This window comes from Mchenga conophoros, linkage group LG14, assembly GCF_057382185.1.
Source record: "Mchenga conophoros isolate Kocher_MC1m ecotype Shallow Benthic linkage group LG14, M_conophoros_male_GT1.1, whole genome shotgun sequence".
NCBI lineage: Eukaryota > Metazoa > Chordata > Actinopteri > Cichliformes > Cichlidae > Mchenga > Mchenga conophoros.
Window position 1 is genome coordinate 16987717 of NC_140539.1, and position 17522 is coordinate 17005238.

Below are 17522 nucleotides of genomic sequence, written 5' to 3' on the forward strand. Positions count from 1 at the left end.
GGGGAATTAGATTCATAGTCACTCATTCAAGGAGATATGATGCAAGGCACCATAAAATAGTCAAATGCACTGCATGCTTACTGACAAGTTCTCCTAGTTATGCATGTTAAATATTTAATACAGGGGAATTTTTTTCATACAGGGCAAGCAAGGTTCATGTGTAACAGTATTCCACATCTTGTACTTGACTTTGTTGCTGTTCAAAAAACCATTTTAATATCCACCGGGTCTCCTCCGAGTACTCTGGCTTCTAAATTGTGTTTCTAAATTGCCTATAGATGTGAATGCGATGTGAACGGTTGTGTGTCTCTGTGTTAGCCCTGCAACCAGTCCAGGGTGTACCCCGTCTCTCACCTTATAATAGCTGGGACCCTCCCAGCCAGTCACATCAGATGTCTGCCCGCTCTGAGCCTTGTTCTGTTGGAGTTTTCTTCTTGTTAAAAGGGAGTTTTTCTTTCCCACTCTCGCCAAGTGCTTACTCATTGGTTTGATTGTCTGGGTTTTCTCTGTAGTATTGTTGGGTTTTTACCTTACAATATAAAGCACCTTGAGGCACCTGTTGTTGTGATTTGGCACTATATAAATTAAACTGAAATGAAAGGTGGGATATACCAGTTTCTGCAAATGTTTTTACTTAACATGTAGCTTGCCATCACCAGTGTGTGTGAATGGGTGGATGACTGAATGTAGTGTAAAGCGCGTTGGGGTCCCTAGGGACTAAGTAAAGTGCTATACAAATACAGGCCTTTTACCATTTAACATTTAACATGGAGTTAACAGGGGACAAGAGTGTCTATAGATATAAAATGTCTTAGTCGGTTGTGTTCTCTCTTCGTGTGACAATGGAGTATATAGTACAGCTCTACAATTTTCATCAGAAAGTGTACACATTATTTTTTCATTTAAACATTTTAAGGTAAATAGTTTTCAGCGTCATGAACATCTCCATTACTCCAGAGATGTTTTCACATGGGAACTCTTGAAACTCAAAAATGCCAGAGAGTCATTTCAGGACATTGTCCGGCTGCTGGCCTTTCTCACACGTGGCTCATGACCTCTTTAAAGGGAGAGAGCTGACAGACTAACAGCAGCATACATGACACCAACTTGTTGGCAATGATTTCACTCAACCATAGCCAACACTTACATATGGATATTAAATTGACTTAGTGCAATAAAGATAGAATAAAAATGAAAAACTGTTTCATGTGCAATCCAAATGACTCTGGTGTTTGCAATTTTGTATGTGACTAATTCTTGCATAACACTGGTAATCTTGAGAAAATGTTAGGAACAAATATATGAAATGAGTCATGACTCAAATTATTGAATCGCTTTTTTTGTTTACAGCATTGCAACCCCATGTGTGCACCACCGCATTTGTATAAACTTGGCACGACTGTCAGCTTACCAACTAAAATTAAAGAAAACAAACCCTTTGTCTGGGACCGGGTCAGGTCTTTATCAAAAATAGTAACCTGTCAAAGCAGTTAGTTAGTTATGAACCATCTAGTCAATTTATCAGCCTTGTTCCTGCTTTTAATTCAGTTTAAATTCCCAGCACAGTAAGTTGTTAATCCACAGCTACTGTAATTAACGCTGTACAAGTCTGAGTACTGCTCGGTGTCTGATATTTAAAACAGAACCTTTATATATGTCCAGATAATGAATAAGGGTGGGAAAGGAGGAGAGAGGAAAAAATGGATAATTGCCGGAAAAGAAACATGAAACTAATAAAGGAAAATGATCAGTTTTAAAAGACAAAAACTTTTCTTCCTTTCCTTCTTTCTTATAATCCTGTAAAGCTGATATGGATTTAAATACCATTTCTCCAGTGTCATCTGCAGGTAAGCAAGATCTGTAAATAATTCACATACATACTGGATAAACTATATTGCTTTTTAGAATTTTTTATTGCATATTGAGAGACTGACAGGCTGCCTTTGTTTGTTAGAGATAACTGTTTGAGGTAGAAAGAAGTGGTATTTAAAAGTAGAATAGAAGGCAGATCTTTCAGCTTTCAAGTCCCTCGTATATGGAACTTCCAACTCTCCCAGTTTGGATTTGGGACACAGATACCCTCTCTACCATTAAGATTAGACTTAAAACGAAGCATAAAGTTGGCTATGCGGAAGGTTTCTTCCTGTTAAAACTGAGCTTTTCCTCCCTACAGTGGCCAAGTGTTTGCTCATGTAGGGGTGATCTGATTGTTAGGGTTTTCTTTGTATTGTTATAGGGTCTTTACCTTACAATATTAAGGACCTGACAGGTGACTGTTAATGCGATTTAGTGCTATATAAATAAAACTGAATTGAATTGAATAGAATAGAAAACCATCAGCCCACGTCTTTATCATCTCAGCCTGTGATTCTATCATTGAGGTGATGTAGGTTTTATGAATCCTGTGTTTAACTATTAGGACCCTGGATGATTTATTGAAAACACAATTTATATGAATCAAGTTGGCACTTTATAAATTGTATATCCTATATTTTTTTTCTTATTAGTAATGACTGATATTAAAATCCGTACTACGGGGATGGACTCCACATGAGTACGAGAAATGCTTAATACATCTGGATCAGAGCTCTTGTAATGACACAGTAAGCACTGTATGAGGGCCTAGTCTATTTTATATCAATTTAATCCATCCTTCTGACCTCCTAATCTAATCAAAGGGCCAGCAGATGACAGGTGGTCTTTTCATCAGTGCAACTAACAGCTACACATAAAAACAACCCCTCTGCGGCCCGAATCAGAGGATAACAGATTTGCATTCCGCCTAAGAACATGATGAGTAGGGGCAAAGAATAACAATGGAGCAATGGGGGTAAAGGAGGTAAACAGGCAAATAAATTTGTACTTCCAGTGCTCACAATCCTCCATTTTGTAGGACAAACCTTAACCTGGATTATTTTTGTATAGGATGATGGAGGGCAGACGTAATATATCTAAACAAATTACAAAGACTGTAAATGAGATTATGACTATGACTTCATTTTGAGGCAGGAACATTTCCATTCTTTAATTTTTATTTAGCCAAGTCTTACAGCTTGTGTCATTCACATCCAAAATTCTCAAGTAGTTAAAAGCAGACCAGAAAAGCCCCCCTATCCTCTTACAGACAAAACAAAACAAAAATCAACATGCTTTGTTTTGTGACGTCCCTGCACAGAGCTGATGCATGCGGAGATGTGATGTCTAGTGAAGGGCTCTTACGCTCTTAAACCCACAGTGCACCCACAGGGGGCATAATCTTAAAAGACTCTGGAGAGAGGGAAGTCTTTTTTTCTCCGGATTTAAGAGTCTCTTTATATCAGCTATGACCATAATCCCCCGTCAAAAGGACAAGCTTGAAAGGAACTGAAAGTGAGCTGAAACAAAGTATAACATTAATCGCATGTTGCTGCCTGTAAATCACCCACATTCTTAATTTCAGGTCATCTTCATCATAGCAGTCAAGGTCATTCTGTCCTCAGGTAATAATGCAGTTTATGTGTGGGTCATATGTAGTCATGAGGAAATAATCTGTGTGACTGATGGGTGTCATGTGGGCAATCTATTAAAGGGTATTGCTTCCTTCAGCTGGAGCACAGTCACTGCACGTGTTAAAAATCCAGTCTGGGCCCAAACATTTGTGTCCACTTGATCGAGCTGACTGACATCAAACAGGCTTTTCTCCGTTGGAGAACGATCTGTCCAATGAGTGCCACAGGAGGACTTACCATTAGCCCATCAGGCCCATGGGCGGGGACTAAGGCCATTGTCGTGCTGTTGTAAACGATTGTCAAGTGGTGTGCTGCCACATTGATATTTTAAATTGCCGGCGCTCACTTGTTTTCAGCACACAGAGTCATTCCCGCTGAACAACAAATGGAGAAACACGCTGAACCGCTTTTACTTTGCTCTGCTGAGCTCCAGCAGGGTAACACATTGGCGATAACTTCAAATAACCTTAGATTCAGGAGGATAGTTTGTCCTCTAGTAACTGTTTAATGGCATTTGGATCTCTGCGCTAAAAATATTTGTAATTAAAGGAGTTCCGCACCTCTATTACCGGTACACTCTTGGAGTTGCAAAAGGCAGTTCAGAGAAAATATGAAAATCCATATAGCTCATTCTAGCAGTAGATAATGCCTCAAGCTTTTAGTGTACGGCAGAGACGATGAGCAGACCATACAAAACTCTGTCAAACTCACTTATTTGTAATACTGCTCCTGCATTTTTCTTTTCTTCTTTCAAATTTAGTCTTTGTCTCAGTTTAGCAGATTTTACACAGATGTCAACAGTGCCACAAAGCAGTTTAAAAGCTTCAAGGACTTCAAAATGTTTACATACTGAGTTAGGCTACCCAACTCCCACTATTCTGATATTCAAATTGGAGGTTTTTTTTTCTTTTACATGTCATGGTCTCTTTGATAACCTGTAAAACAGGAATCAATGCAGCTATGTAGATGCCATTTTACAACTGTGGTATGGTTTAAAATAACACAAAGCCAGTCCTAATAAAATATATCTGAAGCCTGTGAGTTAGGCCTTATCATTTAACTTAGCTGCACAACAAAGAAAAACAGGTTTCTATTGAAATTGCAATACTTACGCTGCAGTATTGTAAGTATAAAGGACTGATTTTCATGTTATTCTGACTTTCAAGAGACAGGATTATTCAAGGCAGCCAACAGTTTCCTTTCAAGTGAGAAAAGGCAATAAATCTTATTTATCCAGAACTTTTTCATGTCTGCTCGTCAAAGCTCAAGCTCATCTTACACCGCGCAGCAAAGCAGCAGCTCCAAACTAATTTAATTAATTAGGTTTGGTTACAAAGTGACCTTTGAAGCTTGAAGGCTTAAAAATTACTAGGAGCAGATTGAGAATCAATCCAAAACTGAGAGTATAGGAAAGAAAAATGCAATTTAGAGGTTATGAGTAATTTTCATGGTTATCAACTGTTTAAGGAGAAAAAAATTATAATGCTTTATGGATTAGGGCATTAATCTGTATTTTTGTAACTGCAAAGCTGCCATGGAGAAAATGAGATTTTTGAAGTGTTGAAGCTACTGTATACTGTTTACCTTTTTTGTTCCACCCATGAAATCTTTTGCCTCCCCGCCCTTTTCCACACTTCTACATCAGATGAAATGCAAAGTCTCGTTCACACACTCAAAAAAATGACACGTCGAGATGATAGACAGCCACCGTGTTTTTGAGCTAAATAGAAAGTGACATATCTGTTTATTTCTCTTGGGCCTGCATATCCGTTGTTGAGACACTGAAAGGTCTGAAGCACATCTGCCTGTAGAAGCGTACGTGCATCCTAGTGTTCATGTGTACGGTAAGTGTGTTACCGTCAATTTGTATTTTGAAATTAACAAATCAGCCAGTTGTCTTTCAGGGAAGGACATCCACTCAATCTTTGTCAGTCAGATGATTCCCTAGAGATGCTACATCTCTAGCCCTGATGGCTAAGATTCTCATTCTAATCAAGCCTCCAAAGTAGCAGAACAGAGGTCTAAATAAATGGAATTAAACAGTACGGCAGGGCGCGGGGAGAACGCTTAAAGCGTGGTGACATCTTATTTTTCTCCAGAGCACATCTGAACAGGACATTTACTGGGAGAAAACCAATTCCACTGGAATTTTGTTCATTTAAATTTTATTTTGTATCAAAGTAGAAAAATCAAACAAACAAAAAAACTGGGCAAGAAATTAGTTTTGCAGTATCTTTTAAAATTATAATTAACACTATTCCCTTTAAGGTCTTTGCTCATTAGCTTTTAACCTTGCTGAATGCCGAATGGCATTTCAGGAGCTAAATTGTTTATTACGGTAGATACATTTTATGAACCTTCTTAAGCTTAAAAGGTGTTTACCCCAAAGCCTCCGAACTAATGCCACTCTTACACTTAATTTGATAAATGAACACATATACCCAAGAGGAAAAGGATGAGCATCTGAAGAAATTCATGCTGTTTTCCACATGCTTTAATGCAGCATGTCTTCTATGCTAGCAAACTGGCTATTATCTAGTGAAATTAATTCGGATGTGTTTTGCAGGCTCTTAAGAGTATTGTTTAAGAATATATTTAGCTCCATGTTAGGCAAACCAGTGTGATCAGAATTCCACTATGTTGACATGCCCATTCACATCACATCCAGTGCAGCTTTACTGTGCAAACATGTCCTTTTGTTCATGTAATCTGACCAAATGGTGTTTCTGAACCAAAGTATACAGTCTGCTTTAGCCTGGAGCTCTTCTCTGACTCAGTCAAATTCCTACAGCTCCAGGGCGGTTGGGTCATTTGACTCTTCCCAATTTGAATTTCATCTCCTTTGCACTGTGGAAATTAGGTTTTTACATGCAAAATGCTGCTATAGATTTGTTTGCCATGCTCATCTGGAAGGTAGGTAAAGAGCAGCAGTCAGCATTATGCACCTTAGGAAAGGTTCTTAGGGGTCACAGGGTTTTGCATAAGTCAAGTTGGATTCTTTCTTTGGAGGGAAATTGGTACAAGTTGTTTAACATCTAATGGCTAAACTGTTGACATGCATTGCATGCCCATAGCTGACACACTGCGTGGTAAATAAAAGAAATGTGGTGAACTATGGATTTACCCTCAGGCTTGGACTCTCCGTATGACAGTGGGAGAGAATACAACAGCTAAAGGATAAATATTAACCAAAGACAAAATGTATGTATGCTACTATAATCATATTTGGTTAACCAGTGTATCTTTCAGAATATGGTATGATAACTGTCTTCCCTGGTTTTTAAACTAACATGCAGAAAAATGAATGTGAGAACAAATGGGGAAAAAAGGATAAGAAATTGTAAGAAATCCAAATTTCACCTTGTGAAAATTTGGATTTGATTGTGAGTTTTTCATCCCAATGCTACATTTATTTCTTCTTCGTTTTTCAGAGTTCCAGATAGAAATATAAAATGCCTTGGGGTAGATTTCCAAAGGAAGTAATCCCAGCAAAGGATATGTTACTCTGAAGTGAGTAGCACAAACATGAAGATGGAGTGTTTCTTAAAAAAAGTAAAATGCTGATGTGCAGAAAAAGCACATATGCCGAATCAGCTGATTACTGGCCTAGCACTAATAATATTCAGTTAACCTAAGGTAAGTGTTTTGCCAGCAGTCTTAATTGAAAATGCGGAATGAGCCTCAAAGTCTTTGCATCCAAGATGCTCGAAGCCAAGCATTTGCCTCCGTACACAAATTACTCTGTGACGACCAAAAAAAATTATATGCAAGGAAGGTTGTGTTACAGTATATATAAATGTGTAATTCAGACAGCCTTACAAAGATGCAGGCCTTCAAATATGCTAGACACTATTTCAAATCGCCACCATGGTTAATGAGTCTACAAAATGAACTATGCATTTTTTAAATAAATATCTTTTTATTTTATACTGATGGTATGCACACTAATCCCGATGTTAAAAATTTCATTTAGCTTTGAAAACCTCAGTTACACCCATCACTAATTTTTGAAAACAATAACACACAGGCACAACACTTACGGATGTGTTTTTTGTTCATTGGATGAGCTGTACACAATTAACAAGAAATAACTGAAGACTTTATGAAAGTTGTTCAATGTCAGATGGGTGTATAAAAGACACACTCCTGTGCTCTAATAAAATCAAGCTCAACAACTACCAACACACAAGACAATATTAGTGCTGTAAAAAAAAACATAACACTTAAGTACGTAAACTCTTTAAATTGAAATGACTTCCATCCATCCATCCATCCATCCATCCATCCATCCATCCATCCATCTTCTTCTGCTTTATCTGGGGCCGGGTCACGGGGGCAGCAGCCTAAGCAGAGAAGCCCAGACCTCCCTCTCCCCAGCCACCACCTCTAGCCTATCTGGGGGAACACCAAGGCGTTCCCAGGCCAGCCGAGAGATATAATCTCTCCAGCGTGTCTTGGAGCACCAATCCGTCTGTCGATCTCCGGCTCCCTTTTCCCATCACTCGCGAACAAGACCCCGTTCCAGTGCGAGCTGGAGGCCCTCACCCGATGAAGCCAACAGAACCAAATCATCTGCAAAAAGCAGAGATGAGATTCTGAGGCCACCAAAGTGAAAGCCCTCCGCCATTTGGCTGAGCCTAGAAATCATGTCCATAAAAATTATGAACAGAATCGGTGACAAAGGGCAGCTCTGGCAGAGCCCATCACCCACCGGGAACGACTCCGACTTATTACCGGCAATGTGAACCAAGCTCTTGCAACGGTTGTATAGGGATCAAATGGCCCGTAGCAATGGGCCAGACACCCCATACTCCCGTAGTACCTCCCACAGGACACCCCGAGGGACACGGTTGAATGCCTTTTCCAAGTCCACAAAACACATGTAGACTGGCTGGGCAAACTCCCATGCGCCCTCAAGTATCCTTGAGAGGATAAAGAGCTGGTCCAGTGTTCTGCGACCAGGACGAAAACCGCATTGTTCCTCCTGTATCTGAGGTTCGACTAGCGGACGAACTCTTCTTTCCAGCACCCTGGCATAGACTTTCCCAGGGAGGCTGAGGAGTGTAGTTGGAACACACCCTCCGGTCCCCTTTCTTAAAGATGGGGACCACCACCCCGGTCTGCCAGTCCACAGGTACTGCCCCTGATCTCCACGCAACATTGTAGAGGCGTGTCAACCAGGAAAGCCCTACAATGACCAGAGCCTTCAGGAACTCGGGGCGGACCTCATCAACACCAGGGGCTCTGCCACCAAGGAGTTCTTTAACTGCCTCAGTGACCTCGCCCCCAGAAATTGGCGGGTCATCCCCCTCATCCCCAGACTCTGCTTCCTCCTCGGAAGACATGTCAGTGTGATTAAGGAGGTCCTTCCACCACCCAACAATTTTCTCAGTCAAAGTCAGCAGCGCTCCGCCAGCACTATACACAGTGCAGGTAGAGCACCGCTTTCCCCTCCTGAGACACCTGACGGTTTACCAGAATCTCTTCGAGGCAGTCTGAAAGTCTTTTTCCATGGCCTCTCCAAACTCCTCCCACGCCCAAGTTTTTGCTTCAGCCACTGCCCGAGCCGCATTCTGCTTGGCATGTCGGTACCTGTCAGCTGCCTCCGAAGTCCCACAGGCTAACCAAGCCCGATAGGACTCCTTCTTCAGCCTGGTGACTCCCTTCACCTCTGGTGTCCACCATTTGGTTTGGGGATTACCACCACGACAGGCACCAACCACCTTGCAGCCGCAGCTCAATGCAGCAGCTTCGGCAATGTTGAACATGGTCCATTCGGACTCAATGTCCCCAGTCTCCCTCGGAATGCTGTTGAAGCTCTGCCGGAGGTGTGCGTTGAAGATCTCACGGACTGGGGCCTCTGCTAGGCATTCCCAGCACACCCTCACAACGTGTTTAGGTGCACCGGGTCTGTCCAGCGTCCTCCCCCGCCACCTGATCCAACTCACCACCAGGTGGTGATCAGTTGACAGCTCAGCCCCTCTCTTTACCCGAGTGTCCATAACATATGGTCGCAGGTCTGGTGATACGATTACAAAATCGATCATCGACCTGCGGCCTAGAGCGTCCTGGTGCCACGTGCACTTATGGACACTCTTATGTTCGAACAAGGTGTTCGTTATGGCCAAACTGTGATTTGCACAGAAGTCCAATAACAAAACACAGATCGGGTTCAGATCAGGGAGGCCGTTCCTCCTAATCACGCCCCTTCAGGTCTCGCTGTCGTTACCCATGTGAGCATTGAAGTTTCCCAGTAGGACAACAGAGTCTCCAGGTGGAGCACCTTCCAGAACCCCACCCAGGGTGCTCTGAACTGCCACTCGGCGCATAAGCGCAGATGACAGTCAGGATCCGTTCTCTGACCTTAAGGCGCAGGGAACAAACCCTCTCATCCACTGGGAAGAACCCCAACGTACAGGCAGCAAGTCGAGGGGACATTAGAATACCCACCCCAGCCCGCCGCCTCTCACCAGGGGCAACTCCAGACTGCGACAGAGTCCAGCCCCTCTCCAGGAGACTGGTTCCAGAACCTAAGCCATGCCTAGATATCTAGCCAGTACCTCTCAACCTCACGCACTAACTCAGGCTCCTTCCCCACCAGAGAGGTGACATTCCATGTCCCAATTGCCAGTCTTAGTAGCCGGGGATCAGTCCGCCAGGACCTCCGCTCCTGGCCGCCACCTGGCACACAATGCACCCGACCCCTGTGGCGCCTCCTGTGCAATGTTCCCTCTAATTTTTTATGTGCCTGAGCGAACACACAAACTCCCTGAGCGATCCCTTGGACCACTGTAAGCGACATCAGACGTGTGCACTGTAGTCACGCCAGCATCGAATCCATTCAAGTTACATGGTTTATTAAAATAATCATATTACAGCATTTACATGTATGTTCGACTACTTTTAATTAACTGCTTTAGCCCACTTACAATGAAAATTGTAAAAAATCTTCTTCATGACCTGTGTAGTATGTTAACACTATTGGAAGTAAAAATAACTTGAACTCCAATTTTGAAAACACAACTTTCTTTCTTTTTTTTCTTTTTTTAAATAAAGCTCTGACTTGTATTATGAGTATGAGTCTGTGGTCTGGGAGAGAGTCCTGTAACTCTCTGTCTGCAAAATACAGTATATAATGACCAATGCTGGGCAATTAATTATAGTTACTTATTCAAAAAAGTTACTGAGTTTTGCAAACAACAAAGTCTTTTGCAGCTGTTTACCTAAAAATGCAGCCAAGGCGTTTTTTTAAACAAACATTTCAAGCTATTTACAGAACAATCAGCTGTTCTGCATCAAATTTGATGCCACACAAATTATTTGTGCCCCTCCAAAAAATTATTTCTGTCCACTATGAGATAAAGGAGAACATCAAAAGCCTGATACCTGCAGGCCTGACAACAGGAGATGTATCACTCCTGTAACACCTGTAACATTCAGCAGTCGCCTCATTGTTCTGACACACACAACAAAACTATTGACTACACTACACACTAACTACACAAGATTTGCGCTAAACGTCGCTAATCTCTCACATCTCAAAACACCGCCGTCACTCCTAAAACCTCCCCCCTCCCTAAACAACAAATGCCATGTTTTGATTGGTCGACATGTCTGTGAAGGTTCTCAGTCATCCAGGTCATCGTAGTCAAAGGAGCTTGCAAAGAAAAGCGTCTGGACTTCTTTAAGTTGCTTGAAGACGTTTCACCTCTCATTCGAGAAGCTTCTTCAGTTCTAAGGTCAAATGGTGGAGAGTCCCAGATATAACCTAGTGGGAGTAACGCCCCACAGAGGGACAAAAGGACCCCTTGATGATCCTCTAATCGCCTGAGCCAAGGTGTGAAACTGGGTGTGGGTCCCAATCAGCCAGAGTTTCGGAAACCTGGCCCCACCTTATCATGCGAATTCCTGAGGTCAGATGGCCCAGGATGTGAGTGGGCATTAAGGCAACTGGGAAGGGATCTCAAAACTGGATTATAGATGGTAGAGAGTTGGTGTCGTAAACCCCCGCCTCTACATGGTCGACATGGTACATTTTTCAACCAATTGGAAAGGGTGGGGGGTGTTTTGGTTTTGTTTTTGCTCACAGGCGGAGAGGGCTTTCGAGCATTTTCCTTATAAAACGCAGTTTTTACCGTTTCTTCCCGCAGTAAATATAAACAACAATAGTATTCAGAAAGAAAACCAAACATTGCATATTTTTTATAACTATAACTTTCGTTTTACATGGCCTATCAACACAATTTAAAAACTGGTATAATATATATATATATATATATATATATATATATATATATATATATATATATATATATATATATATATATATATATATATATATATATATATATATATATATATAGCATCTTGCACCCTGCTGTTATGTGCTGGATTGTCTCTGGGGCATCTTTACACAGCCTGCACCTGGGGTCTTGCCTGGTGTGATAGACCCCAGCCTCTATGGATCTTGTACTCAGAGCTTGTTCTTGCTCTGCCATGATTAGTGCCTCTGTGCTGTCTTTCAGTCCAACTTTGTCCAGCCACTGGTAGGATTTCTGGATATCAGCCACCTCCTCTATCTGCCGGTGGTACATACCGTGCAGGGGCTGTCCTTCCATGATGGTTCCTCGCCTTCCTCCACTTTCTTGGGTTTCTGCTGCCTGATATATTCACTGAGCACGCTGTCAGTTGGGGCCATCTTCGTGATGTATTCGTGGATGTTCGTTGTCTCATCCTGGACTGTGGTGCTGACACTCACCAGTCCCCGGCCCCCTTCCTTCCACTTAGCGTATAGCCTCAGGATGCTGGACTTGGGGTGAAACCCTCCATGCATGGTAAGGAGCTTTCTTGTCTTCATGTCAGTGGCTTCTATCTCCTCCTTTGGCCAGCCTATTACCCCAGCAGGGTACCTGATCACGGGCATATATATGTATATGTATATGTATATGTATATGTATATGTATATGTATATATATATATGTATATATATTAGCTCTTTAGATCCAATCTTTTACATCAACTGGGTTGATTCTATCTTTGCAAACAAACAAAGGCTCTCTGATTGTGTAATGACAAATCTTTTTTAAAACTTTTTTGTTTATTCCAGCAGTAGTATATCCTTTATATGCAGCCAAGTGTATTTAAAACTTAACTGCACATAACGTTTTGGATTAAGTCTGTCTTGATGCTGTGACTGGGTTAATCATATTTTCAAAGTAAAAGCATTCTTTCCAGTGTGAAGGATGCCAAAGGTTTCTTTGGCAGGTGTGGACAATCCTGTTAGATGGTGTTTGTGTTACACCTTAACCTCTTTTTCCAGTAAATCTATCTTTTGTTTGTAGAGCTTCCCAGTATGAAGCTTTTCTGCCAAGGAGATTTAAATACATAAGCTGGAGGAAAGGGCAATCTGGTGCTATCTTGGGATCCACATATCTTTCATTTTGTTTCAAGAAATAAATTATTGAACCTCGCTGTTCAATATATGCCCATGTTGCTGTGCATTTTTCCTTGATGTTGGTCTTCACTTCCATTTACTATTTCTGTTAAAGAGTCCCGAATCCAGTAGCTGAACAACACATGTTAATTTTTCATTGCTACTTAAACATAGAACACATTCATTAATTAAAAGGGATTCTTTTTTGTCAATATAGTGTATATAAGGAGTACATAACAGCACTCACAGCTCTAACTTACAGAGAGCAGCCTGCAGCTGACCTTTTCAGCCACTTGCAATAAAACACACACACACACATCATACAATGCTTGAAGGTTGTAATAAAATATGAAAACATTAAGAACAGGCAACACTAATATTGCCTGTCTTCAGTCAGGTACTGAGAGAAGGGAATTATCGCAGAAGAGATAGAAGTAATAAAGGAGGGCTAAATTATAAATAGTATATTCATTTCTTATTAGTAAAAATATGATTTTTGCTAATGGTTGGGTGCTGGTTCTTAGTAAACTATCTGTGCAAAGGTAAGTAAGGAAAAAGCAAAAATAAGAATAAAATATTCTTCCTTTTCAGCTAGCCCTAATTCTATAAGAATTAGCACCACCTTATATGTTTAAACCAGTACCTGTCAAGATGTTATCTATTACTTCTTTTGGACGTGTGAATCCTAAGTGCAATAATGGCACTTTTTTCATTCAATGAGAGTTTTATCTAGGTCAGAATGTATTTTCCTTTGACGCCCTCTTAGCTCTCCTGTTCTCCTGCTGTCTTGATTAATGGCCCTGAAAATGTCACACTGACCTGAGATGGAAGGTGTTCAAAACAATACAGTCCGCGGCTACTTATGCTACTGCATTGTCCACCTCCTCTCAAATGAACAAACGAAAAAAACTGACATTAATAGCTATTACTTAAAAAATGAAACATTTAATGTTTGATAAATAGATGGACTAGCACAAGAAAAACTAATGCACTCAGGTTGCACTGTTTTTGCTGGCGCTAACTCATAGCAGCAGGCAACGTTGCTGTGCTTTGATTAGCAGCTAGCATTAGCCAAGTTAGCTGCCTGTTAGTAACTTTGTTCTTATATAACAAGCTGATTATTCGCTGCAGTGATCTTCTCATTCACTTCTCCCACATTTGGATGCCAAACTGAACTTTGTTCTCTCAAGACATTTGAATAATGCAACTTCTTTGGCTGAACTTGAGTGTTTGATGTGATTTGATTGGCTAATGACTTTACTTCAGAAAGTGAATTTCTCACAAATACAAATACCAATGTAAGCTAGGTGAAGCAGAAATCCATAATTCAGTTCAGTGACATGTGACATTACCCCATGCTACATGAATGAGAATCAAAAAGATTGGAGCCTAAAACATACCCATGCATCCATCATCAGGCTCTAAAGGTGCAATGCTAGCATGTGAATAAATGAGGAAACAAGGAATTTATATTTTTCAGGTAGGGCAATTTTCAAAATAATTTCCTTGTGACCTTTGATAAAAGATTCCCCATAGATACACCATAGATTTCTTTTTTTCTTTCTTTATCTTTTGGTCTATTTTTCTAGGCAGGCAGCATCTGTTACATTTTAGTTGGCTACATCATAAAATAGCACAAGGTAAAGTACACATAAATATTAATTTTAAAGTGTGTACTTATGGAATTAATAACTTTTGCCTCTGTTCCACTTAAAAGTATATAAAATTTTTGTTTTGGGACTGTGCCTTCAGGAATGAATGGCTTCTTTAGTTCTATATATCAGCTTTAGTGTATTTCAAGTGATGACGATTTATTCAAATAAAGATGATTTTCTTCACTTACAATAAAAAGGAGAAAAGAAAGATCCTTTATTGGTGAGTGACACTTCAATTAGCCTCTTGTCCTCACTACTTATAATCAGATTGCGAACCCTGTAAAGGACAAGGCAGGTCATTAAAATATCCTCAAAAGCTTACACGATTCACTTCAGGCTGTAAATTTTGCTTGTATTTGCTGACAGATGTAATGCTGAATCCCCCTTTGCCATCCCCAGATGAAATCAAAGCTATCTTGGTGTAATTGCTAAGGAAAACTGATTTGCCAGTGTCAGAAATGCTTAATGTATGTGCCCCCTTAATTTTGTTCTGCTCTTTCTTCAATTGCCAGTCCCCTTGCAGAGGCCCTCATCTATTCTGTTCAGTGCTCTTCAGTGTGATGTTGCTGTGGACCCAGATAACGAAATTACGTAGGCACAGCGTTATGACAGTGTAATCAGATAACCAGAGATTTGTTGAAATTATCTAACAATTTATGTCAATGCCAGGAAAAGAAAACTCGACAGTTATCTTCTGGTTGACATGCTGCAGCACGTGTTTAAATACAGAATATTTTTATCTTATCATAAAAACTTTATTTTGATTATTAAACAGATATTTAAAGATTTAAAGACTGTTCTTTTTTTCCTTTCTTTTCTTTCAGCAGGGTATGAAAAAATTATTTACTCCACTGTATATGTCCTTTAGTAGTCTCATGGCCTTTATGCACCAAGCGGTTTGCGAAAAAACAACAAGGATACAAACTTGTCATCTAATGCACTGTATATACACAGAGAAAGCATAAGGTTTTGGCACGAAAAAAAAAAAAACCCTAAAAAAATGCACTACAAAAAAAATGTGATGATGAGACCATCCTGATGTTTTCTAATTAAGAAAAGAAAGAAAGCGAGATTCTGGGTTTATCCAATTTTCAAGAGAAGGCAGCAGCAGGGAGAATTTCATGGTTTGATCCAGGAGTTGGAAGCTGTATTACGACCACTTTCGTACATATTTCAGGATCTCAGTGGGGCACTTTGAGCTCTTGTTAGCAGAGTTGGGACCATATCTGAGAAGGCAGAGAAATAATTTCAGAGAGCTGATTGACCTGAAGCAGCAACTAGCTGTGTGCCTGAGGTAAAATAAAATTATTTTATTATTTTCATATCGCTGTATCTTTAGTTCCAGTGCATGTTTTGAGCTGTGAAAGCAAATGTTGCCACATGCAGTAGAGTGATTGGTAAGATCTGTTAAAAAAAAAGGAAAAATTAAGTTTTATATGAAAAAATAAGTGCCACAAATTCTTTGAGTCCCCAAAAAATATTCACACAAATTTTACATGTTGGGTGTGTAAAGGCCTTCAGTCATTGTGACAGAACAAACTGGGTGTTTTCTCTTCAGACTTTAAAGCTATTCAGGAGATGCTCTCTGAACACCATGATGAAGAAACAGAATACCCACCAGCATTTAGCTCACACAGCAACTTTGATCCAAGAACTAACCACCATACCATCCCCCAAGCTCTATAATGGTTAGTTAGGCTGCTGCAGATTTCTTTTGTAATCTTGACTAGTATTTAATGCTGCTCGATCATTCACCACTGAGAAAAGAAATATATCTTTCTATCAGTTTTAGGATTACTACTGGGAAGTATGGTAGCTAAAAACGTGAAAATTGGACTTCCTGGGGAATTTTCCCTAATGGTTGATGAAATGTGCACGAATATCCCATGATGATACCACTACCTTTGATTCACCACAGACTGACAATTTCCTAAGAGAGGGCACAGCTTCACTCATAAGCCAGGCCTCGATCAGCAGCCAGTAGCTCCATGGAAATCGCCCTGTCCCAGTTCTTTTCACTTGCCTTCTTCAGGTGAGTAGAATAATGAACTTGTGCTGCTATGCAGAGCCTGTCTTTCACCTCTGGAAAGTTGATGTTGGATCTTAGTTGGTGAGAGTGTATATATTGTGACTTCATGGAACATTTTCTCTTCACCTGTCCCGGGAAGCCAAAAGAGGACACTCACCGGTGGGTGTGGAGTTACTAGCAGGTGAAGTCCCTGCCTTGCCTGCAGCTGCCAGCAACATTTATATCCAGTCTCTAAGTTACTCAGACAAACGCTCTGTTTGAATCAGGGGTAGAGCAGAGTTTTTTTTATGTTCTCAAGAGTGTAGCAGGTTTAAATGGATGGAGGTTGTTAGGGAGTTTTTATTGTTTTATTTGCTTATGCTTCAAAAGTTATGTTATACATATTTCACCAGACACAGTTTTCTGTTAAAACACGAAGCTGACCCTGTGACACTGACAAGAGACCAGCACAGAAATACATATCCGCAGAAGTTGACTTGCATTATATTATTCTTAGAAATTGACCTGCAACGCACATACTTTGTGACATATATACACACACAGCTTACACACAGCTTGCACACAGACAGCATCAGGACCTGCGTAACAGGAAATGTGATTATATTTGCATATTGACGATGTAACCTATAAAAATAAACGAATACTGCAGTTCGGTGTGATTTGCTCTGAGCTTTTCACCCGTGCAGCACGTTAACCTACACAAGTGTCTCATTGTTGTTTATTCACCTGACTGTTTGTTAACTGTAAATCTCTGACAGAGGTTTAAATGGATCTTAAATGGATTTTCATCCACCACACTGTACCCACGATGATTACTTGAAATTCCATTTTTTTTTCAGCTCACAAGACACTCCCATAGTTGTTGGGCACACGTGGGTAAAAAACACAAATAATCATCCGTCATTTCTGTTTGTCCA